Source organism: Typopeltis vanoorti, chromosome 23 (assembly GCF_054136105.1).
Source record: "Typopeltis vanoorti isolate ZY-2024b chromosome 23, IOZ_Tvanoo_1.0, whole genome shotgun sequence".
Taxonomy (NCBI): Eukaryota; Metazoa; Arthropoda; class Arachnida; order Uropygi; family Thelyphonidae; genus Typopeltis; species Typopeltis vanoorti.
In genome coordinates, this window is record NC_143571.1 from 81,606,505 (window position 1) to 81,631,006 (window position 24,502).

A 24,502-nucleotide genomic window follows, 5' to 3' on the forward strand; every position below is an offset into this window, starting at 1 on the left:
ATATATATATATATATATATATATATATATATATATATATATAGTGAAATAAAAAAATTAAAAAAAAATATATATATATATATATGTGTGTGTTTTTTTTTTTAAAAAAAAAGAATTGAATGACTAGAACCGAGATTTAAGTAAAAAGGTTTTAATATTAAAACACGACTAGTTTCGGCTTGTAACAGCCTTCATCAGGTGACATTATAAAAGAAAGAAAAAAGAAAAAACACTAAAACACTGAAGCTTAAATACACTATGAACAACATAGAGAGTCTCTATACATAATTGACATTAAAACGTGGTTGTATTCAAAGCTGTTCTTTCATTTGTTGTATTGTTGGGAAAGTAAACTAGATAATGCACTGGCTCGCTGTCTCTTGTAAGTAATGTCCCTCATGTGTTCTTCCATACGCAATTCGACAGATTTGTCTGTCTGCCCAAAATAAGGAATACCACAATCACACAATATTTTATATACACCAGGGTATTTAAGATGATGATAACAAGGTTTTAGATGGCTTATTAAGAAACGGATTTTTGGAAATGGAGTGAACAAAGTTCTGATATTGTATTTTCTTAGAAATTTTGCTAATTTATGTGAAACTGTACTTATGTAAGGAATAGATATATTGCCTTTGAATCTATTTGTTTCTTCTGAGCAATGTCTAGGAGGATTAAGAAGGAATCTTTCAATGATTCTCTTGGAATATCCATTAACTTTGAAAGAAGTTCTGAGATGGCTTATTTCTGTAAGAAGTTCATTTGAGTCATCCAGAAGAGAACGGGCTCTATGTCCCAAGGTGGAAATTATTCCAAGCTTATGACCTGCTCTTCTGGTAAACTCAAAATATCGATATATATAGAAAGCCCACACATACCAACAGATATCTGCATAGTCAGTCCCATCACTTCCCTCCTCATAAGCTTGGAATAATTTCCACCTTCAGACATAGAGCCCGTTCTCTTTGTTCACTCCACTTCCAAAAATCCGTTTCTTAATAAGCCATCAAAAACCTTGTCGTCGTCATCATCTTAAATACCCTGGTGTATATGAAATATTGTGTGATTGTGATATTCCTTATTTTGGGCAGACAGACAAATCTGTCGAATTGCGTATGGAAGAACACATGAGGGACATTACTTACAAGAGACAGCGAGCAAGTGCATTATCAAGTCATATCCTTTTCTCGGCTAATCCTAATGATGAGAGCCAAAGTCACAAAGTCTGCTGGGAAAAATCTACTAACATCTTCCGTTGCGATGAACTGGAGAGAAAAATCGTGGAAGCTAGGGAAATAAACTTCAATCCTGTTCATCTAAATAATAACTTGAGCTACAACCTCCCAGATAGTCATTCAGCTGTAATCATGTACTGGCGTTCACGAGATGCTACTAGCACGCACTTTCCCAACAATACAACAAACGAAAGAACAGCTTTAAATACAACGTTTGAATTTCAATTATGTATAGAGACTCTCTATGTTGTTTATAGTTTATTTAAGCTTCAGTGTTTTACTGTTTTTTCTTTTTGCCTTCTTTTATAATGTCATCTGATGAAGGCTGTTACAAGCCGAAACTAGTCGTGTTTTAATATTAAAACCTTTTTACTTAAATCTCGGTTCTAGTCATGCAGTTCTTTTTAAAAAAAAAATATGTATGTTAACCGAGTATATATATATATACTCGGTTAACATACATATTTTTTTATGTATGTTATAAGTTTATAAGTTCTGAATTACTTATTATATAAGTAATTCAGAACTTATAAATTTTATAAGGAACAGGCTGAATATATGCTTGTTGTGATATATATATATATATATATATATATATATATAACAGCCTTCATGAAAGTAAGCAAACTTCAGTTCTCACAAAAACATAAAGACCATCAACAGCCAATGTGTTCACCATCTCTAATATTGCAGCAACTAATATTGGCCGATAATATTGATTTCACCACTCACAATCCACCGCTGATCTAGCCATCTCCTCCTACACGAGCTATGGGAAGGTTCGGAGGAACACACGTAGTCGCTGACATTTCTAGGATATTTAATTGGATCCAGCATAAAGTCTTGCTTTAGCAAACTGTGTAATGGACAGACTTTTATCTTTTCGAACTGAATCCTTAGTATCATCTAGTGAAAGTTCTCTCATATTTCTAAACCAATGATGAATGAAGGTAAGTGGCAAGTCTCCATATTTTCACCTATACTTTCATCCAGTATGTAAATGACCTCAAATGCTATCCATGACTTTGTTCATTAGTCCATACCCAGATCCTCTTCTTCGTTTGATAAACCTTGTTATGAAACTTATACTCAGCCTCGAAATATCGAGAGCAGTTGATTGAGTTTGGCTCAGGGGTGCGCCGACCATATGTGCAATATGTGCAACGCACACAGGCACCAGGATAGTAAAGGCGCCAAAGAGGAGGACATACTTAAAAAAAAAAAACGTTTTTTTAAAGTGATGTTTTTATTGGAGGGTGGGGATAGGGGCGCCAACTAAAGTTTTGCACACAGGCGCCAGACACTACTGGCGCACCTGGTTTGGCTCAGAGGTCTTCTCAGGAAACTACCATCGTATGGCTTACAAATTTGATTGCTAGTTTCCTTTCTGATCGTTCACTGAGTGTTCTTAGTTGATGACTTCTCCACTAGTGATGGAGTACTTCAGGATTGTTTATTTTTATTCCTGTGCATGATTTAAAAAAAAAAAAACACTACACTCACTAAGCTCAAATCCTATAGATAGCTATACTGATGATACTTCATTCCTTTCTTCTTCATCTGAAAATTCTTGTCCACAATGTGATAACTTTGAAAACGTTCATAACCAATAGCTTAAACACTAATCTTGCTATTCTTCAGTGGGAAGAGGATAACCTTATGAACTTCAATCTACCGAAACACATACTTGGTTTATTTGTCGCAAAAATAATGTCACTTCACTTCCACTTACTCTTAAGGATACCGAAATATCGAAACAATATAATGAGATTTTTCTTATTATCTTGTTTCTTATATTATTATTATTATTCGTGACGCCTCCAAGGAGTCCGACGACTCATCGCGGGAGGACACTTTTGGGCTCATTTGGATGAAAATACAAATGAGATCAAAAGAAAAATCTGCTAATGCTTCTCATCCGTAGGATATCAGGTAATGTTTAAGTCTCGAATTCGCTCAACTTCGGATGCTGCTGATGCATTTAGGCTGTTGTCCATAAAACCTCCCAAAGGATGATTGATACTGTCTAGAAGAAGACAATTCGATTAATTGATGACTCTCCTTTCACTCACAAATCCATTCCCATTACTCTCTCATAGAATTTCTATTCATATATCTTCTATAGGTATTTTCATGCTGTTGCTGAAGGACGAGTCTAGGTTTTCAATTTGAAGTCCTAAAACTATTGAATAGAAGCGCATTAAAATCCGTTACTCTTTCATATCCACATTAAGCTTCATGAGCTCTCTGGTTAAACTTAAAGGTTCAGAAATTAAAAATGCATAACTATGAAAGAATGATGAATTTTTCTGTGCTTTTGTTCAGTGGCGTTATGACCAAATTGAAACATTTTTATTTCTTTCTTCAACAAATATAATTCATCGATCGAGAGTCCATGTATGCAAAATACAACTTTCCATGTTATCTCATTTAAAAAGAGAGTGCTTCCCACTAAGGTTATTCTTCTTCTTGGTCTGCAAAAAAAAAAAAAAAACAACTGTTCGATACAGCAGGCAGTGAAATCTTTATCAAAATCACTAATAAAAGATGATCATGACATCCGAGTTACCGGGCACAATTCACTTGTCTTGAAAATAGTGAAATACAAATGTTACTACGATTCTTAAAGTTGTATTTTTATATTCTCTGGTCAATTTACAAAAATAAAATAAAATAAACTACATTAACTTTCAGAATATTCAGCCATAAAGGAATAAATAAACTTTAATCCATGTAGCAGCTTTATGCACAGTGATGTTCTGCCAAACTGGCTGCCCTGAATCTGCCACTTTCTTCCAGTGCTATAAACACACAGGCAGCTGCTTGTCAACATCTATTTACTGTCCAGACAAAGTCTACCGAACGAATTTCTCATCTTTTATTCCATCTGCTTCTGTTTTTTTTTTTTTTTCAACATACTGGCATGACTAAGAGGGTTTTTTCTCTCAAAAGAAACTCCAAAAAAATCGACCGTAGAACCCACATTATTTCAGACTAACACATCCTGTTAGAGTTAGGTTCCAAGAGATGGCACTTGTTTGCCCGTCTGTTCATCGGTTGTCGCCTATAATTAGTAATAGTTATTGCCTAGCTAGCTCTGATCGGCTACTAGTGGAAACTGAACTGACTACACAGTGTCCCAAAGCTAGATAAGTTAAAGGTCTCGCCTGCTCCCTTACATGGAGTAGGCGCAATGTTTATATATATATATATATATATATATATATATATTAGGGTTACCAAGTAATTTTATAAACTTGGTTATTTTATTCCTAATCCCAAGTAAGCAAACAGTTAAGTTTGCGCCTGAACGTAGTTCAAGTCTAAAGGTGGTGCAACACCAGGGAAACTCATTGTAAAGGTGGGTAAAGCTCTGATCACTATTCTTAGTATTTTCCATAATGTAAAGCACATCTCACTTAGAGATGTGCTTTACATTCTTGTGCCTATTTCCTTTCAGCCGACAAAAGTTGCGAATGGCGTGTATCGGCTATTTCGTTTGCGTTTGCACAAATTCATCATTAATTTTTAAATAATGATGAATTTGATCCAGCAAATCACCCTCGCCCAAAAATTTGGCAGAAAAACGACCGCTTTCTGATTTTTAATTGGTACGTTAAGGGGTTAATGGCATCATTTCATCTTCCCTTTTCCTTAGCGTGGTAATCTCTGTGACTGTAACTGGCAATTAACTTAACTTGAAATAAGCCTAATTGATGGTATGGTATATGATAATCTTATATACTTGTAAGTTAATTGTGATTCGAAATTACTAATAAAATTGAACCTGAATAATGTGTATATCTATTTTCAAAAATGCCTCAGTTTAAATATATTCAAAATATGTTCTACCAGTGCAATTTCGAAAATACTACTTCATTAGCCTAGTTAAGGGTAGTATGTCTTATGTATGTCTTATTTAAATAACTTTATTTGTGAAAGACATTTTGTTATATTATTATTATTATTATCATCAAAATTCATGTATCACTATGGAGTCTGAAGGCTCATCGCTTGAGACCCATACCGACCATTATTTACACAATATCTATTAATTCACTATCTCTCCTTAAACTCATTCACTGACAGGCTATTCATCCCTGCCTCTTGCGATCCATTCCTTTTATTCACCATAGTCCACACATACATACACACACACACACACACGCGCGCACGCGCGCGCGACCCGTCACGAACTTGTTCATCCATCTCTACAACTCTACCACTTCCTGACTCCCACGAAGCTACTATCTGCGCATGGTACTCAAGATGCAACCCAATCATACCTCGTGAAGAAGGATAATAACCTCTTTATCTTTACTTGTCAATGTGCTCTTCGACATCCAAGTAATCCTTTGCGAACTTTTTCAATATGCTTTCTGGACTTCAACCCTCAGTCCACCCACTCCAAAATGCCTATCCGCATGAATTTCCTGCAGTCCAGAACAATCATTGTAATACACAGGATGTACTCTTTTTATCTCGACGTGCATAACGTTACATTTAACAACATTAAATTTTTGCGGGCAATTCGTACTACATTACTAGAATGTTCTTGTACTGATTTCTAATAATAATAACAATAATTAGAAATCAGTAATTATTAGGTCCGCGCGGTTAGCCTAGTGGCTTTGCGCTTCGCAACCATATGCTTGGGGAAGGAGTGTCCTAGGTTCGATTCCCGTCGAAGACGTGAGGATCTTCCTCAGGCATAGCCAAGTTAGCCAAGAGGTCTTGGGCGCGGGCAGTAGCGTTTTTTCCGCCAGTTTATCTGGCGTTTTTCATCCCGCAAAGAGGCAAACCGGCCCCGTGAATATACGCTTCTACAGCCAAAAATATATCCCCTCCAGTGGCAGACTAGGCGACGGATCGGTTGGGAGTAGTACTAACAAGTAGTCGCATCTAAGTAACACGCGGACCTTGCATAGGAAGCTGGAATAACGCGTAGTGAAAGAAGAAGAAGAAGAAATCAGTAATTATTAGAAATAATTGATTTATATGTTAAAAAGTTGGATATTAGATCTGTTCAATAGCTAACGACTTGATTGTCTTTAGATAGTCTCGTTCATAGTTTGTTTTTATTTGTGTAATTCTCAAAGTATAGCTCAATGGAAGCGGCGTTTGCATCCACTGCGCATCATTATCATTAGTATCACATTCCTCAATTAAATACTGAACGATAGGTACAAAACTATGCTATTCAAGAGTAATGTTTTTTATTTAGTTAATATTATCAGCACTATTGTTTTTAGTTTGAGTTTATGATTTTTACACTGAATTTCAAAATACACAAGGACTGTACATGTTTGCCTAACAGTATGGTTTCATTACATTCACAAACAAAGATTGCCTATTAATTTGAATTTATTTGTGGGTATACAGTGCTACTTATTCATGCCATAAACAGTCTCATTAAAACAGTTTGTAAATTTGAAAGCTGAAATTTGTTACAATTAACCTCCTCTCCTTAAGTTAAGATGATATCAATCTTTCTTATTCTTTACCAGAATTCATGAATCATGAAGGATTCGAACAGAACATTTTCAGCTCACAAGTAGTGGCTTTTACGATAGGCGCCACACTGGCTCATATAATTAAAGATGAAGTATCCCAGAGTTAATGTTAATATGCACTTCAGATAAGATACCAAGATGTTTAATGGAAAGAGCTTGTTCTGGATGACCCCAAAACAGGCTGGCCTCAACCCCAGGTGCTCCAATTAAACTCAAAACAATCCAACATATTGTAATCATGTCTAGCGAAGTTTAACGACCAAGGAGAGAAATTAATTATTGAATTATTGTTTTACACAATGAAAGGAGATGCCTGTGTAGCTCAATGGAGGTTGTGTTTGCTATCCATAGCGCTAGGCTGCACTAAGAAAGACATAAGTTCTATTCTAGTCGCTGAATAGAGAAACTTCTCATAAGACTTCTTTGATTGGTTCCTTTGTTAGTCTGGCTCTGGCATGCCCTGAACTGACTTTTTCCTTCCCTAAACGCAAGAAAATCGATCATAGAACAGACTATTTCAGATAATAAATATAGTGTTAGAATTAGAGACCACGAGATGGCAGAACTTGTCAGCCATCTCTGCACCGGATGCCATTTACAGTTATCATAGTCTTGAGCCAGCTACTTGTAATTGGCTACCAGTGGAAATTGAGCTGCGTACTCAATCTCCAAAAGTTAGATAGGGCTAAAACGGCCTTCCCTTCTCCCTTTCAGGGGATAAAAGGCGTTAGCGGATTTATTTATTTTTATTTATTATAATGCAAGGAGTTCTAATTGTGACATGATCATCAGTGTGTAATAAGATAAAATGAATTATAATGAGAAATATGTGTTAGAATTGATAGAAATGGAAGATATTATAAATCCATCCAGTAGCGCTCTCTAGGTTTAATCTTGGGGGGGAAGTTGAGTAGACGATTTGAGAGTACACACTACGCATTGCATACGACGTATGGCTGAGCATCTGCAATGATCGCTAATTCATAAGTAATATAGCAGAAGACACGACACAGCATGAATTTAAAAAAAAAAAGAATTTTAATTAAGAAAAGATTTTTGGAAAATTTTCTAGTGTTTTTTCCCTTTTTCTTTGGGGGACCAGGGCCCCTTCCCCCCCCTTCCTCTGGGAGCGCCACTGAATCCATCCTTATTTATAGGGATGGTTTATAATATCCTCGATTTTTATAAGTTTACTTCGCTGAAATGAGGCCTTTTAGGCTACTTTTTTGATAATTGCAATTACACACCGACCAAGAGTTGATTTATGAAAAACACAGTTCTCTGAATACGATTGCTATGGTCTTCAACTCAGGAATTTTAAGAGTTTCTACCTGGTCTCTGATGAGAACCACAGTTCGAAACAGCTACCAGGCCAGTGAAAAGCAAAACTTAAAGACGATATATGGGCTCTCTTGGCAGAACTCATATTTTTTAATAATGAAAGTCGTAGGCAACTCCGATTCCGAGGTTTGCCTTCTATTAAAATTCAATCCCTTTTAAAATTCAAAAGGAACAGCGAGATTCGAAACAGAGAATTTGCATTCTCATAAGCTTTCTTTTATAGTTTTCGAAACTTTCTAAGCTTCCATACATTTGGCTATGAAATAAGGATGGATTTATACTATTCCTTATTTCTATTAATTTACTTCGCCAAAACAAATTCGAGTGGGCTCTCTTTTTCAATAAATGTGTATACTATTTACCATTTAATTTGGGAAACAATTTGCTCTCATGCAAACGAAAATAACATCTCTGTAATCTGGCGCGGTGCGAATTTGATATATGCAATAATCATTGAACCCTATACAGTTCGAAGTCATTTCTTTTGATAGAAAAAAAAAAGTCAATCGGTACGGAAGTCCACACTGAATCGAGCTGGAAATATAATTATTATCTATGGTATTCTGGATGAATATATCTGGAAGTTTGCTAATTAATTCAAAAGGAATATTGTGAGATTCAGAGATCTTTCAATATAGGAAAGTTTGAGCTTCTCGTTTTTTTTTTTTTTTTTTTTTTTTGCAGACGTAGAGCACCCTGTAAACCTGAATGAAGTTGAGAATGCGAGGAAAGTATTGTAATTTCATTAAAGGTTAATGCATTGATATGTTGACATTGTTTAAATAAGTGCTGTATTTCCACAAATTTATTTCAATCACTAATCTGTTTTTTGTTTTTTTGTTTTTTAATGTGATTCTCACTCACGAAAGGTTGTAAACCTAAGCACATTAGTACTGTCGGTGGGTTCAGGCCTCCTCCTGTCGGATGATTATTTAATTGTGTTCTGAACTGGGATGGGGAGTGAATATCCCTCTTAAAATAGGCATAGACAGTGCAAACACGTCAATTTACGATTCTGGCAATATCTTAGACTTCTAATATCTACAAAATTATTATTGCATTAAGAATAGATCATTTAAATCGACTCATGTGTCCCAGTCACGAATTAATGATGTTTTAGTTTAAGAGTAATAATATTTTGATACATGAGAAAATTTGCTTTATGGTTTCTCTTTAATTTTCTTTATCAATTCCTTTCCATGTGATGGTTTTTTACGGGAATGTACGGCACCATCTATTCCCCCCCAAATTTTATCCGGGCTCCGGAACCGGCATAGCTGACGAATCAGGCCTATGGCTGGGTCAGTATTCCTGATTGTAAATCCGTGTGTGTTCAGAGGACCGGTTTGCCTGCTTGTGGGATGAAAAATCCCAGATAAACTGGGGTTTTTCATCCACCCCCAAGACCACGCCTGCTGTCCACGCCCAAGACCGGATAACTTGTCTATGGCTGAGAAAGATCCTTAACTCCTCACTTCGTCGACGGGAATCGAACCTAAGACACTCCTTCCCCCGGCATATGGTTGCGAAACGCAAAGCCATTAGGCTAACCGCGTGGACCTTTATCGATTGATAGATACTGACATAATATTGAATTAGAACCATCCTCATCCAGAGTGGAACATTTCCACTTTGGATGAGGATTTTTATAATTCAATGTTAGATTAGTGTCTATGTCAGAGTGGGACACTTCTTGTCTGTTGCAGTACGTTTAGCACCGTTTGCCAGCATTTTATCGTATGTATAGTTCTGCAGACAACAGTATTAAAGTTGAAGAAATGGGAAATAATAACATTTTTTAATACTAATAATTTTTTATTGATTTCTGAAATATTTACACAATTACAATAATCGTCTTTAGTGACATTCCCACTTGTGATTTTTACAAAATTCAGCACTAAGTGCTGATATATGATTCATTTTTTTACGTTGATTTCAATTAAAATTTTGATAATAATACTTTTTTGCATCTATATTTACAACACGTGTTCTTCTAATATTAACAATGAAGATTGCACGGAATTTTTGAATAATGGATAATAATAATAATAGTATGATAATGTGGCAGATAAATTACATACTTTTTTTGCATGTTTACATATTATGTATAAAATAATAATTTTTCTAATTTCATCGTTTTTTTTTTTACCTTTATATATATATATATATATATATATATATATATATATATATTTTTTTTTTTTTTTTTTAACTGTAATAACATTTTATTTATCATCATACAGAGTATTTACATATATACGATAAAGTCTACTGTTACATTTTCTGTTCAGTACAAATGTAGACTACAGTGATTTTTTTAAATACAGTGTAAATATACATACTTTTTTTTTCAATATCATTATCATAGCTTATTATTATACAGCCTATTTAATATACACATTTTTTTAATATCAGTATCTTCATTAATGTTATACACTTTACCGACTGTTTTGTTACATAATCTTCATTCTTTGATTATAAGGATTACGTGTAGATGAGTGAAGCCATTTAATTCCACTACTTCGAAGCTTGGGTTAGCTTTTATGAAGAGAGTGGGATTAGCCTTCACTATTTATGTTGTTGTTACTGTTTATGTATGGGATGTAGGCATTGGATGCTGGTGATTTATGATGTGTATATTAGTTTTAATAGTATATTAACTTTGTTGGTATATTTTCCAGAGTTCGTGTTTTAATGTTCTGTAGTTATCTATGTGTTTTAGATTACTTGGTAGGTTGTTGAGTTGCGTTGGTATCTGATGTGATCTCACAAAAGAACCGTATGAGTTGTTGAAGGGTGTGGGGATGTAGAGAGTTGTTGTAGGTCGTGTTATACGATATGTGTCTCTGTTGTTTCGATAGGTGATGTTGAAGTAATTCCTCGTTAATGTTATGTAGTGTTTCAGGTTTTTTATGCTCAGGATTCTGTGTGTCACCATGTGCTGGTCAGATATTGGTTGTTGCGTGTAAGGTGTCCAAATCACTGTTGACACAATTTTCCTATGTAATGTTTCTAATTTCTCAGGGGCTCACTTTAGTGAGTACGGGTGTGGCAAACCCGAGATACCTAATGCTGGACCATGCCTTACTTCATGTAATATACATCTGTTATATTATCTGTAGACTGGTCCCTCCTCTTCCTCCCTTGCTTCTTTCTTTCTTCTCTTCTTGCTCCTTCCCCCGAATGCTATTAGAGTATTCGAGGGGATTCTTTCATATTTTTGCTGTGTCATTTCGTCTTGTGCTAACAGGACATTATCAAACACTGTAACATGATCAGGCCATCAAAAAATGTTCATACCGCATCGTCCGTCGCGCGGTTACCAAGGGACGCGTTCGGGTTTTAGAGGAAACCTCATCAATGGGCCCGCTACCAGTTTGGGGAGGTGTTTAGGGCTAGTGCAAGGAAATGGTTCTGCAAAAGGACGGAAATGGCAAAGACAACGGCACCCAACAATGGCTTTAGGCAACTGGAACATCTCTCTGACAGGGAGGAGTTGGAAACTGGTCGAGGAAGCCAAGCGCTACCGGCTAGATTTAGTCGGGCTTTCTTCGACCAAGAGGAGAGGCTCTGGAACTGTCGACCTGGATAAGGGGTGGAAGCTCTACTACTCTGGTGTGAGCCCGAAAATGTCTGCTCAGGCGGGTGTGGGGATACTCGCAAACCCCCAGCTGTCAGACTGTGTTGCTGAGTGGATCCCATTGGGGAGACAGGTATGTGTGTTAAGGTTTCAGATGAAAAACCATGATTTGGTTGTGGTGCAAGCCTATGCACCTAATCTGGAGTCAGAATACTCTGCCTTCCTAGAGGAAGTGGGTGCTGCTTTTGACAGGGTGGCAGATATGGAATCATTCCTGCTAATGGGTTACTTCAATGAACAGAACAGATAACCAGACATGGAGGGGTGTGGTTGGGAGAAACAGCGCCCCTGACCTTAACGCAAATGGGTTGAAATTATTGGACTTCTTTTGAACTGTACTAACAGCTTGTCCATAATGAACACCTTCTTCCAGCACCGAGAAGTCCATAAGTATACCTGGTACAGGGATACACTAGAAGAAAGATCTCTGATTGACTTCTTTATAGTCTCAGCAGACCTATTTTCCTCAGTGTTGAAACATTCGTGTGAGAAGAGGGGGAGGAACTGTCAACTGACCACCACCTTGTTGGGTGCACTCTACGGCTTCAGAAACCAGATGCTACCATCAACGCTGGTAGGCCTAAGCAGCTATACCGCGTTAAATGGGAGGCATTGGAAAATGAGGCTGTGAGGAAGAATTTTGCAGATGACATTTCCTCCAGGTTCAAAGAGATTCCCAAGCATACTGCAGATATTGAAGTGCAGATACTGATTGACTTCTTTATAGTCTCAGCAGACCTATTTTCCTCAGTGTTGAAACATTCGTGTGAGAAGAGGGGGAGGAACTGTCAACTGACCACCACCTTGTTGGGTGCACTCTACGGCTTCAGAAACCAGATGCTACCATCAACGCTGGTAGGCCTAAGCAGCTATACCGCGTTAAATGGGAGGCATTGGAAAATGAGGCTGTGAGGAAGAATTTTGCAGATGACATTTCCTCCAGGTTCAAAGAGATTCCCAAGCATACTGCAGATATTGAAGAGGAGTGGATGCTGTTCAGAACAGCTGTCACTGCCTCTACACTCATGCTGTGGCAGAAAGCGGCTCGACGTGGCAACGTGCAGTGAGTAAAGGACACCTTGGTGGAACCAAGAAGTCCAAACAACTGTCCAGGCAAAAAAGGAGTCCTAGCTAACATGACTTAGGGTCAGGTCACCTGAAATCCATTTGCGGTATGCTGAGGCACGAAAAGCTGCTGCTGAGGCAGTAAAGACAGCAAAGCAGAAGGCTTGGGAATTCTTTGAAGAAAGATTAGACTCATCGTATGCAAATGCAAACAAAGTATTCTGTATACAAAGTAAACCGAGAAGGATATCCTCCACAGATGGAAGGAATACTTTAAGAGCCTGCCTTCTTAACCTGGGTGGTGCAGCAGTTGTGGACATCCAAGAGGTTCAGATCGGGGCAATGACTAGTCTCACAGCAGAAGAGGTCCATTTAGCAATAAAATCGCTAAAATCGGGCAAGGCTGCTGGCGATGATGAAATTTGGCCCGAAATGCTAAAACCCTTAAATCGAGACAGTGTTCTCTGGCTGACTCGAGTGTGTCAGGCTGCTTGGATATCTGGGCGAGCACCAAAGCAATGGCAGACAGGCATAATAATACAGTCTTCAAGAAGGGAGACCAGAAGGATTGCAGTAACTATCGTGTCATCTCTCTGCTCAGCCTGCCTGGGAAAGTGTTTGCTTGGAAAGACGGTGCAGGAGCATAGTTGAGTCAACGCTCCACGAAGAACAATGTGGCTTTCGTCCTGGTAGAAGCATAACTGACCAAATATTCACTTTGTGCCGCCATCTCGTGGTCCCTGACCCTAACACTCGTATTTAATGTCTGAAATAATGTGGGTTCTACGGTCGATTTTCTTGAATTTTACGGGGCGAAAAACCCGAGTTTCCAGGAGAAAAAATCTGCTTGTCCCTGCCAGAGATCGACTAACTCGGGAACCGGTAGAGAAAAAAAAAGCTTAGAAAAATTTCCTCTAATCGCCGCTTAGAGTCGAATCCAAGTCTTCCTTCGTGCGGCCAAGCGCCATGGTGTGCAAATGCCACACCATCTTTTGTGTTTAATCTTTTACTACACAGTACTTGGTGAATAATACAGTGGTACATTAAAAAATCTGGATATTTGTCATCGTTTTTACATAATGAAATGAAGCCTGATTTATTACCGATCATTGCAGGAGCACCATCACTAGTAATAGACACAAGTTTAAAAAGCGGAAGTTTGCATTGTTTCACAAATTCATCAAATGCCGAAAAAATGTCTTCTCCCCTAGTCCTTCCCAATAATGGTGCAATTTTCAAAAGTTCTTCTTTACTTAAATAATCTTGAAACACCATGCGAATAAATACCATTAACTGGGCAATATCAGTGAAGTCGTTTGATTCATCAAATTGTAATGAAAACGCAACACACTGGTGAATGTCTGACATTAACCTGGCCTGGAAACTTTTCTCCGGCAATTGGAACTCTTCCTTTCGGCAATTTGAAACCTTGTCTGCAGTCTAGAAGTAGTCTCTCTCTCTAGCGACGTCTCGAACCGAGAAGCTCCTTTCTGGAAGCGGGAAACTCCTCTCTCAAGCAACGTGGATGCGGGCAGTCTCTCTGACGGCGACTCTGGACCGAGCGGCCTCCTCTCTGACAGCAATTCTGGAACCGGGACCCTTTCTGCTTGCTTCAGTCCATTTTTGTTAGGCCTCCTCTGAGACCTCGCATGAAGTTTGGCAATCCCCAAAGAAGCGGTATGAGTCTCTCATCTTAAGTTTCAAGTTCGGCACGCCTTTCGTTCTCCTCAGCTTTCTTTTGATTGTAAGTTTCCAGCCATCGAAAAGTTGTTTGAACTCTTTCTGACTGACTTCGCAGATGTTTCCACTTTGAGCCTGCAAGCCTTTCTCATACATACAAGTTTCAATAACAATCTTTCTGATACCGCCATACAGCTTCGGCGACAAAAACATTGCCTTTGTTTTTAACACTGTAACATATTCTTATTAAAGCAGTATATACAGTTAGCTTCAAAAGAGTTATTTACAAAAACATCTAATACAAATTATACCGAGACAAACAAAGTTTATTTTTTTACAATATTCACATGGGACTTAACCTAAGTAAAAAATCGATGTAATGTGCTTTGGAATATTTAAGCTACAATCGAGTTTTTACACTTTGCTTATAATCGTATTCACTTTTGGCTCGCTGTTTGACTTCCACTGATCCAAATTAATTAATTTACCCGGACTTATAAGAAAATTACTGATTTGACAATTTTAACGAAAAATAAATAAACAATAGCAATACACTTAAAGCGAATTAAAAATAATACAAAATAATGATAAATAAAATATTATGTTTTCAGTTTTAATTAAATTGGTAAGTAAGGAGGAATACACAAGAGATCGACCAAAAATCGCTCTGCGATCGACGGGTTGAATACCCTTGCTGTACAACAACAACAATAATAATAATGAAAGCAGATCGATTTTCAAATTGAAATTAGCTGTTAAAACGGTGGAAAGAAAAAAAATAAAATAGAGAAATGGAGCAAAAAAACAAAAATCGATTTCATAACATGTTTTCTCTCTCACATACTTTTATTAATTATTTTTATGTTTCCCAAATATTAAAAGCAACCTTTCTGAACGTGACTTTCATATAGTCCATTTCATATGTTATTCTGGTGCTGCCATCTAAGGGTCAAAAGTAGAACTAAATAAAGCAGAAATCTCTGAATGAATTTAATCTCGACATACTTTTAAATGGATTTAATTTGTGTAATTGTTATTACTATTATTACAACTACTACTATTTCAACAATAAAACTACTACTGCTACTACTAGTAGTAGTAATAATAATAAGGAGAATAAAGAATAACATAGGCATTCCAAGTACATGGAAGTATTGCGCCATCTAGTTAACTTCCAAAGTTTTTCTTCATTGGAAAAATAAAATAAATGAAAATAAATTAAAATAGAATAAAAATATTAATTAAATGCCATACCTGTCTGTTCACATATTTTATAACAAAATAGTGAAGAAAAACAAGAACATCATTAATATAAAACTATAAAAAGACAATGCTCTTTATCAACCATAATGTTCTGGTAAGTTCATAAATTTGTCCAATATTCTAAAAATGGGATATTTTGAAAAATAGCTTTAAATTTTCCTGCGTAAAAGTAAAATAAATAAATAAATATTGTAACACATTTTTTTATTCTGAAAAAGGATGTTAGCAACGCTATTCAATATTTTCAAAATAGGTAGCCGGTTTGGCTTTATCATGGCTGCATTGTAGTACATTTCTGTGCCGTACAAGGTGGAATGTGAATCTGTTCCTAATGCTAACTCGTATTATTAGTATATATTTGAATTTAATTTTTTGAGTAGCTAAAATTTTAATACATAAAATTTTGACACACAAGAAAGGAAGATGCTAATATAATAATCATATTAATCATAGATGCCAGAAATGTTATTTTAATAACAAATTAAGCCTTCTAGTCTTAGTTAATCAGAATACAATGTTTATCCCATATTTCATGGCATAAACATTTTAGGGACACATTTGAGACAACATATTTGTTTCATTTAGATAATTTCATGCGTAATGTATAAGTGATAAATTGCATTTATCACGTCATTAAAAGCAACAACACCATTTTTTTTAAAATATATTTTCAAGAGCAACTGTGACTTTTTTTTTTCATTCAGAAATTAAATGGTACGTCACTACATTCTATGTTAATTTCTGTATTCTTTATCATTTTATAATATTATAATTGACGGGGCTTGTAAGGCCAGTCAGTTAAGGTATCTCGGTCTTTTTTTTTATTTCGTATGATGATACAACGGCCGTGAGCCCCTTTCATGGGAAGCTACAGCACCATCTCAATCCCTCACCTCCCCCCCCCCTAATTTTATTCGGGCTCAGGACCGGAATAGTTGACGAATGAGGCCTATGGCTGAGTCTTACGTATTCCTGACTGTAATCCATGTGTGTGTTCACGGGGTGGGTTTGCCTGTTCTGGGGGACGAAAAACCCGAGTTTCCGGGAAGAAAAAACCCTACCTCGGTATGAGACCGGCTAACTCACCTTTCGTCGAAAGAGACCAGATAAAAGTTCGCGTCACGGACGGGAATCGAACCCAGGTTTTTCCGACCAAAGGGATTCATCTAATTGACAGAATTGTCAAATGAAGCAGCATCTTCATATTGCTTTTCTCCAGATTTTGTAACATTTCTTCCGCAAGCAGTTTAACCTGCTAAATGCTAAAAGCATTGTACAATAAAAGGCTATAAATTGACTCCCTGCGCTTCCATCTCAGTATGGTATCACTGATTGTTGACTTGGGATGCTAATTTGTCAAAACTTTGCCGAACTGATAGTCCTTCTACATGGCATCCTATCACAATGCCTCTTTCAAACTCCGTCAGTTCTCTTCTCGATGAAAGAGTGAGGGGTTTTTCATGTCTTTCCGGACTTTCCATATGTGGTACTTCAGCACATTAAGTATGGATATCAGGATTCATTCTTTTCTTATTATTAACCGGCGGAGGGAACTGTAGAAAAATAACTTGTTCCATGGTGAGTAGTGGTATATGTAGTCTCTCAGATAACTGCGTCCATACACTACGTACGATGGGGAAAGAGGAAAAACGGGTGACTCTATCAATATTGTAGCACACATTACAGAATGGAGCTGTAGTGATGTGTCTCCACTTTGACTTATTACCGTACGCTATCCTCCAAGCTAGGTCTCTACTCTTCAGGTAGCCTTTGTTCTTCAATACGTTGCTAAAAAGGACTTCGTTATTGGTGCTCAGATCCGGGTGGCTGGGAGTGGTTGAAGTGAAGCTTATAGCAGTTTTTCTTTCCCCGGATTCTTGCGATGTTCTTACCCGAGGCGATTAGCTGGCTTAAGAGTTGGCACATTCTGTTGTATTGATTATGGACAATCTCGGATTTTTGTCCTTCGTGGTTGTAGACTTCAAACAGCAGACGTCTCAGCCCAAGAAAATGCAGAAGAAATTCACTGCATGCACGGAAGTTTGGACTGTAGCATCTTCTGTATGCAGGAGATGGTGTTGCTATGAAACAGCAAGTCTAGTACTGGGATACCTGAACCTCCCGTTTCTTCTAGGAGTTGTAAAGGCTGATTGTCGGTGCAGAGATTATCCCAGAAGACTCTGAGCGAACTCGGTCAGTTTCCTTCTCGCCGTCATTTCATCCGGACACAGTTGCACTGACTTTGGAGCATCATATTCCTCCCATTTATACCCGCTACCAACATGTGAATCGTTACATGGCACGATACCTTGCCCATGGGGGTGTCTGTTGACTTCTTTTCAAGTAGAATATACACACTGAATTTTTTCACGTTTGCCAACCATTTTTTTTTTTTTAATGTAACTCCCATTCCTCGAAACACTGTAATGCTGTAGCCTCCTATCCTAACCTCTCCTATCCTTCTCATAAGTCTAGGACGGGTTGAGTCCTAGACCTATGAGGGGTTACTGGCGTATTAATGCAGCCGGTTCGCCACTCCTCTGCTGCATCCCCTAAGGTCGATATTCATGACTGTAATCCGTGTGTGTAGTTTACCTGCTTGCGGGAGGAAAACCCCCAGATAAATTGGGGGGTAAAAACCTTGCTCTCCAAGCCCAAGATCGGCTTGGAAGAGCAGGGTTGCTTCGCAACCATATGCCTGGGGAAGGAAGACACTCCTTCCCCAGGCATATGGTTGCGAAGCGCATAACCATTAGGCTTGTATTTTATTAACACCAAAGCATCTATGTACAATCAAAATAAATATATATACAACTATTTACAATATATACATTTATACATAGAATGCTTATTCTAATTGGCATTTTGATTCACATTTCTTGATATCTTAATAATATATGTATTACGTAAAATTTATTTTTCCTTATTTTTAACATCATAATCTGCTCAGTGTCTGCTTCTTCCTACAGTCCTTTTTACATGAGCTGAGCAGTATTTTTCTTTTAGTGTAACATAACTTTACTATCCATGGAATTCTGTATTATGAATTTAAGTTACCATTCACATTTCTATTTCCATAAATCATATTTCCGTCTTATAATGAGATTCCTATATTTTTGTGGTATATTTCCAATTACATATGAGATTCGATCTACGTGGTTATCTCTTGTGAGGAAACACTTTTCCTTAAACCTATGCAAGTTTTGTTTTAACATATACAACTTTAAATTTTATATCTTTAACTAATCTGACAATGGAAATTCTCTTTCCATAGTCCCAAAATTCACGCAAGAAGTAATTTTGATAGAAAACACAGGTTTTTAATTAAAAATTGTAATTTCTTATTGATTCATAAAGTATACAGTATAGGGTTATGCATGGAATAGCATATCGGGTAGATGGCTTCCACGGCTTTGCTGGCACATACGCACTCTTTTGTCGAAATTTTCCATGACCGTTTTGTATAAATGTGGCTGAATTTCCTCCTTCAAGGCGTGGGTAGTCGTGGGCAGTCGTGGGCTTGTTGGCATAAGCTTTAGACTTCAAAAAACCCCAAAGAAAAAAGTCCAACGGCGTTAAGTCATATGATCGGCGGTCAATTCTGATCACCAAAACGGGAAATTACACGACCAGGAAATGACTCATGCAGTAATTGAATTGTTTCTCGGGCTGTACGGCATGTGGCACCGTCTTGTTGAAACCACATGTTGTCCACATCCATATCTTGCAATTTAGGCACAAAAAAACTGGATTATCATGTCGCGATAGCGAGCACCATTAACTGTTATTGCCTTACCAGCCGCATTTTCGAAGAAGAATGGACCGATGATGCCTCCAGCCTAAAATCCGCACCAAACAGTGACACGTTGTGGATGCATTTTTTTCTCAACAATCACTCGTGGATTTTCTGAACCCCAAATGCGACAATTTTGTCGATTAACGAAGCCATCAAGATGAAAATGAGCCTCGTCGCTGAAGATGATTTTGTTCGAAAAATAAGCATCCACTTGTTGTTGTTGTTCCATAATCCATTCAACGAACTCTCTTCGCTGTGTGTGGTCATTTTTAATAACCCTGAACTGTCAGCTGTCATGCTGTGTTTTTTTTTTTTTCTCGTTGGCAACACTTTACCGCACAAATGGCGCTAAATTTAAATCTTGCCTGAATTTTGGGACACCCTGTATATATATATATATATATATATATATATATATATATATATATATATATATATATATATATATATATATATATATATACACACACACGCATATACATACACATACATATATACCTATTACTACTTTACATATAATACATATTCTGTATATATGATTATTTTACCTATAATATATATAATTATTCTTTCGGAGACACTTCTTTATAGACCTTTCTTATGTTTGACTTGACATATACAGTTTGGATTATACATTATTAACTTATCATGAAGTGTTAAGCGCTATGTTACATATACCATATTTATACATACACATGCAGTTACTTTATATATCATACATATTTTTTACATAGAATTACTTAAAACTTGTTTTTGCAGTATATCATTACATGGTTTATTGCTTGATTATTATCACTTTTGGATTGCAGCTCTCTATATACATATGTAGTGTTTGCTTTAGCATAAAAGGAGAGGGTTACTTTTTGGCAGAGAGTTGAGTTACCCAGCGGATCAGTAAAATGTCATCATGCTCTTCCACTATATAGACTGTCATTGACATTTTTGGTACATAAAACTAAACTGCAACCTCTATAATTGACCAATATTATGCACAAAACTACAACTAATTATAGTATAGAACAATCAATGTACAAGTGGTTATACGTTATACGGCTTAATGAAAAAGTGTACAATATGTTTTTGATTCGTTTATGAATATCTTTCCGCGCATAGCCGCTAGGCGTTACTGCGCGGAAAGCTGTAGCACATTATAGTAATTATGGTACCGTGGATAGGCTAACATTTTTTTATAGTTTTAAATTTATTTTGTTGTTTTTTGCTGTACTTTTTTTACATGATCCGCCGAATTTTCTCAAGAGACCAAACACAGAACTCCCTTAGCTTCAGGCCTCCAATTATCAGGACCGCGGTCATAAACAGAGCGATAAAAATTTCATCTTCCACCTAATCTTTATAGCAATCACAAACATTCTTGTACATCCTTGCATATTTCAAGCCCACTTATATTTCTACAATTATAAGTGTTATGATTTTTCTTAATGAAATATAAGAAATTGGCATTGAGATTTTGTTAAAGAGTTTCCCTGTTTAAATGATTGGATTTCTAATTTTTAAAGGATTGATTTTCTAATTTAAGCAATTAGTAATAACAACAGTTTTTCTCCTTCTGTTGAGAAGTGGTGTTTTCAATAGTGAGCAAGTGTGAATAATACCCATATCAGAATATATTATTCAATAAATTATTCAGTTCAATGCAATTACGACGATTCAAAAGAGATTTCCCATTTATACACCAGTGGGAAATCCCTGAATCTGGTACCAACTTGACATGCATATATTATATACACTGCTTGGAAAGATGTCAACGACTGGAGCACAAATCTGTACAAAAACACCCAGAACTGAGGCTCACAACATGAGTTTCCATGGTAGAACTGCAATACGCAAGCCCCACATTACCCTACCCGACATGCAGTGTTATCTTCAGTGGTGCAAAGAGCGTGTACAGTGACACGTGGAAGTTTGGAAAGCTGTGTTATGTAGCGACGAACGGTACTCCCTCTACCGAGGACGAACGGATGTGGGTGTAGCGGATGCCCGGTGAACGTCTTACTAAAGTGCCTAACCCCAACTATAAAATTCGGAGGTGATTGTGTGATGATATGGTCCTTTTTTTCCCGGTTTTTCTTCGGACATTTGTGTGCCACGAACATCGAAACCCAGGGAGTATCTGAACATGCTGTCTGAACAGTCCCTGTAGGATTGCTGCTGTCATCGCAGCGAAAACCTCATCTTTTTAAGGTGCACACCATGGCTGTTTGTTCCTCACATTATGGTGTCCGTCGACTTCTTTCCGAGCAGTGTATTGCTACTACCAAACGAAGCATCTTTTTTTGGCCTATACTATTTACTTACCGTAGTCAATTAATTTACTTAATTTATTAATATAAGTTAAAATTTAGATATAATTTTAAAATACTATCGAATTATATATCTTTTCTTGTCACCCGTTATCAACTCAGCCTAATATGCTTGAAATTGGAATGTTATGATTACAATGATCATGGGATGTGATTTTTCTCGCCTCACAGATGATCCATTCTTAAACAGATAATAACAATAATAATAAATATGTCATTCTCCTCTCTCTTGAGCATTTAATATGATTTGTTTCTATTTAGATCTGTAACTCACAATGGATATCGTAACAATATATAAAAATAATTTAGTATTTATTTTTACCCTTCCTTGAAGAAGACTGACTCATCACACAATGGAAGAGATGGAGAAATTCAGAATGAAAGTCAGCGTACATATGCATATTGTGAAATGAGGAATTACAGAGAGAAAGAAGGCATATGCTGTATGCCCTGTGTTTGTGTTTTGCATATTGTGAGAGCATTGTAATACCATTGAAATACCTTGAAACAGTTTCATGTTTTTGTCTCGAGAGTACGATGCGATGATCCATTTATCAACGCATTAGTCAACCACGTTACTAGCGTGTTATAGGTTCACCACTTTTCTTAAGTGGGACTTATTCACAAATCTAGAGGAACAACTACAGCTAACGTCTTAGAGAAGTGCGTAACTTGGATATTCTCAGCTCTACTGATTTCTAATCACCTTGGATAATAATAATAATTATTATTATTATCCAAGTTATTCTCAGTTCTTTCTAAGGACAGCTGAAATAACTTGGATATTCTCAGCTGTGATAAGAAACCAGTAGTAGGAAATGCTGCTTATAGTGATACAGAGAAGCAGAAATTTTAGTCTGTTGACTAACGACAAAAAAGTTGTTTGATTACAGAAGTGAAGAATTTCTGCTAATCTGTAAATGATCTTAGGAGAAGACTTGGGATAACCTCAGTCCTAAGATTCACGCTTGCAATGAACATTATTGCACTGCCTAAATGCATTCTCCGGGCCAGTTATGGCAAACAAGTTATTATTATTATTATTATCATTATTATTATTATTATTATTATTAAAGTTGAAAATTCGAAATCGATAAGGGTTTGGCCGAGCGCTGAAGGCGCTTGTTTTAGGCATCAGTATCAAGTGAAGCGTGGGTTCCAATTCTATGAGTGTTATTTTGCTAAATAATTCTTTCTTACTTAGCGAATAAAAATAATGAATATTTTAAAATTAATTTTTAAAAATGTGGGTCTTTTTTTCTAAAATACTTCTGTAGTTTATGATTTTATTATTAAAATAGAACAAACATCTTCAGGAAAATTTCCCACTTAAGAAGCTATTCCGTGTAGCAAGTCTTCTAACTTTCACTTCTTTACTTTTACTACACACACACACACACACACAGAACAAAAATCTCACTTCATTTCATACTTAGAGTTGAATTAGATTATAATGATAAACCGTTTTGTTCTTTATAAATAAGAAAGGCATTGTGCTTAATATGTTTATTTTTTATATTTGTGCTTAAACAACCTAATGATATATCACCACATTCTAAATACTCTGCTTAAGATTACATCTCCATGGTTTATTTCTTCTATGGTACCAGCGTGATAAGTCGAAAATGCATCAGTTGTATAGAAATAATAAATATGAACAGTTGAAATTATAAGTGAGAAAAATTATTAAATATTATGTGCAACTTATTCTACACATACACAACAGCTGAAATACAGACTAAAAATAAAAAGAGAAAGAAAAAAACAATTCTCTATGACATGTTTATTTATCAGTGATGCAAACAATATATATATTATTGCATCAAACAGTCCCAGCTTGATTAACGTGACATTCTTTCCACCATTACCATTACAAGCGAAAAGAGCGATAATAGCGAGGTAGTGTGGCCGAGCGGTCTAAGGCGCTGGTTTTAGGCACCAGTCTCGTTGAGGCGTGGGTTCGAATCCCACCACTGCCATTGTATTTTATTTTATTGCGTCATAATTATTCGTTTAATAGAAAATAGTGTTTATTTATTTAAGTTAAGGGATATTACATCCCATATTGTTTCATAGCCTAAAGTAACATATTTAAGTTAAGGGATGTAATATCCCTTAACTTAAATAAGTTCACGTTGCCGAATTAAAGCCTTTGGTTCTTCATATAATTAGTATTTATTTATTTATTATTTCTTGAAGTGACATTTTCTTCTACGACTCTACTTGCTTTCATTACTTACAATAAAAGGTTTGAATCTTTCAAAATGATATTCGGTCACCAGACACTTGTAATTAAATATAAAACATTGCTAATAATAATTATTATCATCTATTTCATATTCAATTAACAGAGTTCACAGTTAATAAGTAACAAGAAACATGCAATAGAATAACGAAATATTTAATTGACAAATAAGTCCAGTTCGAGCCTTATCTAAAGGCCTAGCAATCGCCAAGATATCGTCTTAAAATGTCCCTAAAAGTTTTCTGCAGCTGAGATGGTGTTATATTTGGGAGGCTCAAATTTTCCGGATATTTCTTAAATGTTCTTAGTATCGCTTCTATGTGACAATTGGAACTAATGTTGCTTTCTTGTTCCCAAGGCGTCGAATTTCAATTTCCAGATCCCTATACTTGGTCAGATT

General features: G+C 36.4%; 1 protein-coding gene and 1 non-coding gene across 2 annotated transcripts in view; both read left to right on the forward strand.

The window, feature by feature from the left end:
- The window catches only part of LOC150094036 (F-box/LRR-repeat protein 18-like), a 148,217-nt gene that overhangs the window by 76,047 nt on the left and 47,668 nt on the right, over nucleotides 1-24,502 (forward strand). The window lies entirely within an intron of this gene.
- Nucleotides 23,756-23,836, forward strand: TRNAL-UAG (transfer RNA leucine (anticodon UAG)). Its single transcript has one exon. It is a non-coding gene; the product is annotated as a tRNA-Leu (tRNA).